This window comes from Chiloscyllium plagiosum, chromosome 41, assembly GCF_004010195.1.
Source record: "Chiloscyllium plagiosum isolate BGI_BamShark_2017 chromosome 41, ASM401019v2, whole genome shotgun sequence".
NCBI lineage: Eukaryota > Metazoa > Chordata > Chondrichthyes > Orectolobiformes > Hemiscylliidae > Chiloscyllium > Chiloscyllium plagiosum.
Genome location: NC_057750.1, coordinates 14,578,119 through 14,584,194, shown reverse-complemented (window position 1 = coordinate 14,584,194; position 6,076 = coordinate 14,578,119).

The window sequence follows — 6,076 nt, the reverse complement described above, 5'->3', positions numbered from 1 at the left end:
TGCATGTGTTGTCTTTGTGTGTGTGTCTGTGCGTGTATGTCTACACCTGCTGTAGAGGAGGGGAACATTGGCAGTTGGTGATTGGCCGCTAGTGAAGGCAGTTCTCTCCCTATTCCTGCTTGATGATTCCCTTGTTCAGGTACTGACTGCCTTTGAACCAAGTGACCATGCCCACCACAGAGTTAAAAGCAGACGTTCACACTGCATAGCAAGACTCCAGAGCCACTGTTGGGTTAATATCATTGGCAGCCGGTCAGATGTTGCCTGACCTGTTGAGGTGGCACAACGAGTGCATACATGCAAAGAGGAATCCAACCTCCCAGTAGAAGGAGACATTTTGAAAGTTGTTAGCCACTTGTTTTGTGTTTTCTGGTCAGAAATATAAACAGACCAATCAGATTTATGATTTACTTTGGGGAGGCAGAGGTGGGGCATGTGTGATGAAGAGCCAGTGATTGAGTAGACCACCTCAAGAGAGGGGAACAGCTCCACTTCATCAGCCCCAGCTTCCACAGCCACCTCCCCCTCATCCCTGCACTCCCCTATCCCCCACCTCAACTCCAGTCTTCCAGGCCTCCACACCTAGGCTCACCTCACCACCAGCCTCCTGACCAGGCTCCCTGGCCTAGTCCTCACCCCAGTGTCGTTGAGCGTCCATCCACCCAGCCTCCCTGTGCCCTGCTCATCCCAGAGACCCACCCGCCCTTCAACCCCAGCCTTCCCAGCCCCAGCCTGTCAGTGTAAGGGCCCATGCAGACTCAGATGCTCCCAGATTGTGTCTGTGCTTATCCAGAGGGATCATTTGAGGGTGATAGACAGTCACTCTGTTCGAACACCATTTTAATTTACATTTCAAAAGAAAGAAATGTTTCAATGTTTAGCATTATCCGGCAGCACTGTTACCTTTCACCCTGAGGCAGGATTCATCAGGGGTGTGTTTGAGAAGGGTGCAGCTCAGTCATTCCCTGTGCAGCACTTCCCATCTGATCATCATCATCGTCCATGACCATCAGCATCAGATTTTCAAAGGTATGGCTGGAAAAGAGTAAGACGTGTGTGTGCCTTAAAGTCTGACCGTAAATGCAGAGATACAATCTGTTATGACACAGGGTAAACCCTTCTGCTTAATTTAAAACCAGCCTCAGAAGAAAGTTTTATCCCGTGCAGTAATCTGTGAAAATCCGAGTGGCCAGGAACTATTTAAAGATAAAAATTAATAACTTTAATTCTTAAAGTATACCAGAGAATAATTAACTAATCATTATTTACCTTCCCTTTTATAATACTAGTCTGATAAAACTCCCAATTAAGATTTACAAAACCACCCTTCTTATCTCAAAACCAGGGAGCTTTCGTGTTTCGATTCAGATCTTCCTGTGTCTTCTTTTCTTCTTCTTAGGAATTTCTGCATCACCGGCTACTGATTGAAAAGGTACCTTTTTAAGAGCGCTATTTTCAGGCGGTCTGTTTGCATACTGGGCTTGTCAGTTCTCCTCTCAATTGTTCAATTTTCCCCGGTCTTATAGCCCCAAAACATCAGATTGTGTCATTGGCTTTTAAGATTGTCAATATACTCAATTCAAACTGGATTGGAGTTTGGTATTTTTCGGGGTATAATTTAAACTGATTGGCCGAATTGTCTCCAGGCAACGAACTAATCAAGTTGTCTGACCAAGTGTTACATTGTTACCTTACTGAGAACACTTGGTGCTGTGGCTGGTAGTTCTGCTGTGTTTAACTCACTTAAAGTACACCCACATCTTCTTAACAAATCATTTTAAGGATTATTGAATGATGGAGCAGGCTCGATGGGCCAAGTGACCTTCTTCCACTCCTCTGTCTTATGCTCTTATTGTGGTTTTCACAAATGCTTCACAGCCAGCTTGGAATTATACTCACTATATTAATGTGGATGCAGAGCTGAAAATGTGTTGCTGGAAAAGCGCAGCAGGTCAGGCAGCATCCAAGGAGCAGGAGAATCGACGTTTCGGGCATGAGCCCTTCTTCAGGAATGCCTATTAATGTAGATGCAGCCAATTTGGAGGCAGAAAACTCCCGAAACCAGTAATAAGATAAATTTCATGATAGTCTGCTTTAGTGATGTTGGTGGAGGGAAAAATATTGCCCAGATCTTCCCTACTCTTCTCTAGATTGAGTGAAAAAAAACTTTTATCCACCAGCAAGTCCAGGGCCTCATTTTAATGTGGAAAGATGTCATTTTAGCCAATGCTGCAATATTGCACTCTGGTATCAGCGTAGAATTTGCGTTGAAGTCCCCAGCGCAGGACCTGAAGCTACAACCATCACAATGTAGATGGCAGTGCGTTATTCACTGAGCCCCAGCTGGCATTGGCGATGGGCAACAGAGCCAAGCACATCAGGGGGTTCCAGAATTGACACTGATCTGTGCCCGAGTCTGCTGTTTGTGACATACACAGTCGGTGAGATACCACAGATATGCTTAGAACCCCTTCAAATATAGCACGTTAAATATCACTGAGAATTCCCAGCCCGGATTAATATTGTTACACCAGACGATAGGAAGGATGCAGATGCATTGGAGAGAGAGTGCGGAAGGAATTTACAAGAACGATTGCAGAAGTTGTGCTGTTCTTCTTGGAGTGACGAGGCTGGGAGGAGATCTGATTGAGTTTTACAAAATCGTGGGTGGGTTATGGTCCAACAGGTTCATTGGGAAGCACTAGCTTTCGGAGCGCTGCTCCTTCATCAGGTGGTTGTGGAGAATAAGATTGTAAGGCACAGCATTTATAGCAAACGTTGACAGTGTGATGTAACTGAAATTATACATTGAAAAAGACCTGGATTGTTTGTTGAGTGTCTCATCTTTTAGAATGAACACGTTGGTCTCAGTTCTTTCATATGGAAATCCCAGAACACTGTAAACGTTCGCTATGAATTCTGCGTCTTACGATCTTAAAGTCCACAACCACCTGATGAAGGAGCAGCGCTCCAAAAGCTAGTGTGCTTCCAAATAAACCTGTTGGACTGTAACCCGGTGTTGTGTGATTTTTAACTTTGCCCACCTGAATAAAGTGGATAGGGAGAAGCTGTTCCCACTTGCAAAAGGAACAAGAACGAGAGGTCATAGATTTAAAATGATGTCCCAAAGAAGCAAAATGTTTTCACATAGCGAGTGATTATGGAATGTAGTGCCTGGAATTGTGTTGGAGGCAGGTTCAGTTGAGGCTTTCAAGAGGGGCATTGGATGAATATTCGAATAGAGATGATATGCAGAGATGGGGAATAGGCAGGGCATTGACACTTGACAATACAAAGCATGATGGGTCAAATGATCTTCCATGCTGTTACAATTCTGCGATACCTATGTGAAGCTCCCACTGGATATCAGTCTGTACGAACTCATTTTACACATCAGAAAGTAGCCTATTCCCAACTTGAGCACCGAAGATAAGGAATGAACCAATGGAAGTGTTGATAGTGATATGAGGTTAAATCAAGAGCCATCATTCTCTAGGGTGGGCCAAACAGGGAATTAACATTAAAATTCCCTGAGAAGTAGGAAGAGGCCATTGGGCCCCAAAAGCCTGTCCTGCATTCAATGATATCACAGATGATCTGTATCTCAACTCTATTTGAGCTGGAAATGTGTTGCTGGAAAAGCGCAGCAGGTCAGGCAGCATCCAGGGAACAGGAGAATCGACGTTTCGGGCATAAGCCCTTCTTCAGGAATTCCTGAAGAAGGGCTTATGCCCGAAACGTCGATTCTCCTGTTCCCTGGATGCTGCCTGACCTGCTGCGCTTTTCCAGCAACACATTTCCAGCTCTGATCTCCAGCATCTGCAGACCTCACTTTCTCCTCTCAACTCTATTTACTTACCGTGGCTCCATAACTCTAAAAGTACCTGTCTGGAAAATATTTATCAATATTGGTTTCAAAACTTTGAATTAAACACAATACCGTCCACTTCCCCAGGCCTCAACAGCTTTTTTGGGAAAGTCAGTTTAGATTAGATTAGATTACTTACAGTGTGGAAACAGGCCCTTCAGCCCAACAAGTCCACACCGCCCCGCCGAAGCGTAACCCACCCATACCCCTACATCTACCACTTACCTAACACTACGGGCAATTTAGCATGGCCAATTCACCTGACTTGCACATCTTTGGACTGTGGGAGGAAACCGGAGCACCCAGAGGAAACCCACGCAGACACGGGGAGAATGTGCAAATTCCACACAGTCAGTCGCCTGAGGCGGGAATTGAACCTGGGTCTCTGGCGCTGTGAGGCAGCAGTGCTAACCACTGAGCCACCGTGCTCTTTGTGTGAAGAAGTGCTTCCTGACATCAACTTGGACTTGATTTTTAATGTTAATTCCATGTTTGGCCCACCCAAGAGAATGGTGGATCTTGATTTAGCCTCGTATCACTATCAACACTTCCATTGGCTCATTCCTTATCTTCGGTGCTCAAGTTGGGAATATTCTACTTTCTGATGCCCTCATTGGCATGAGGGTGCCGCACCACTAGAACAAAGAGTCGTCACCATTCTCTGGCACCATCTTGCCTCCACCAACACTGCAGCCTCCATGAGTTCATGCTAGGCCAACCTCGCCCAATGCATCTGCCATCGACGCCATGAATCTTGTGCTAGGACTAAAACTCACTGCCTCAGCCATCAGGCGCCCGGGCCTAGCTGTGGATCTGGAGCCTTGGCTCAGCCTGTCAGTTTGAACCGGAATGGGGGAGGTGTAAAGCCTGGGATCTACTCCTTGCTCGCTGGGAGACCTCAGGCTGGGGTAGAGCCGTGTCCGCCGCCATCACCAGATACGTCCTCTTTTAACATTTACTCGATCTCGCCACTCCTCAGGCCTGTGCTGCCATGTTCTTCTGCCATTCTGCGTGGGGTCTGCTCTCCCCAATGCCACTGCAACCCAGGCGGAAAGATAAAAGACTTGAAAGAAAAAACACACAAAGGAAAAGCAAAAGCAAAACACAAAAAAAAAGAAAAGCAGATGGATCTAGACAAACCCTGGGTTCAGCAGCCCGAAAGCTGCAACTCCGCTGCTGCCATCTTGGAATGATGTATTCCCAGTCTGGTGTCAGTAGTTAACTGCCTCGCTCCATCCATAGGCTTAAGCAATCAAGCAGGTGGTTAAGGATCAATTCTCAGACTAACATGGTCATACACAGATGAAACAAACCATAGGACACCACTCCTAGAATTTAATGCTTGGGATAGTTTGAGTGAATCTGCACTTTGTTTCTTCCAAGATCATTATATCCTTCCTGAGTAGCAGTGCCCAGAACTGAACTAATATTCTAAATCAGAAGCAACTGAGTCACAAAGAAGGAATGACCTTGGAAGTCTCTTCTTGTCCTGGGACCATTATTAGCAAGAGCAGGACAGTCAGCCCTAGCTGCCTCAAGCACTCCCTATCGTAATAGTTCTGATTTATGGGTGCAGGGAGAGACCTCCTCCTAAGCATATCTTTGGAACCACCTGGGAACCCCAGGCATACCCTACACTACCTCCCCCATAATTTCCCTCACGTGGAATTAGCTGAGAAGAATGGGCAGTAACCTTTCAAGGGAAAGGGGGAGAAATGGGTGGCAGGGTGGCTGTTAGCACCTCTGCCTCACAGCGGCAGAGACCCAGGCTCAATTCCAGCCTCGGGCGACTGTCTGTGTGGAGTTTGCACATTCTCCCCATGTCCATGAGGGTTTCCTTCGGGTGCACTGGTTTCCTCCCACAATCCAAAGATGTGCAGGTTAGGCTGGATTGGCCATGGGAAATTGCCCATAGTGTTTGGGGCTGTGTAGGTTAGACGTATTAGTCTGGGGTAAATTTAAGATAATAGGGTAGAGGAATGGGTCTAGGTGGGTTACTCTTTGAGGGTCGGTGTGGACTCGTTCAGCCAAAGGGCCTGTTTCCACTCTGTAGGGATTCTATGTATACAGAAAGCTCTGGACCTCGTTAGCAATCTCTCTCAGAGAAGGGGTGAGTGGCAGAATTATGCAGAGGGTTTGTTAAATACCTCCACAGAGGCCAGCATCCTGTCACCAAGTCACCCTTTATTTTCATGGGCATAGTACTTG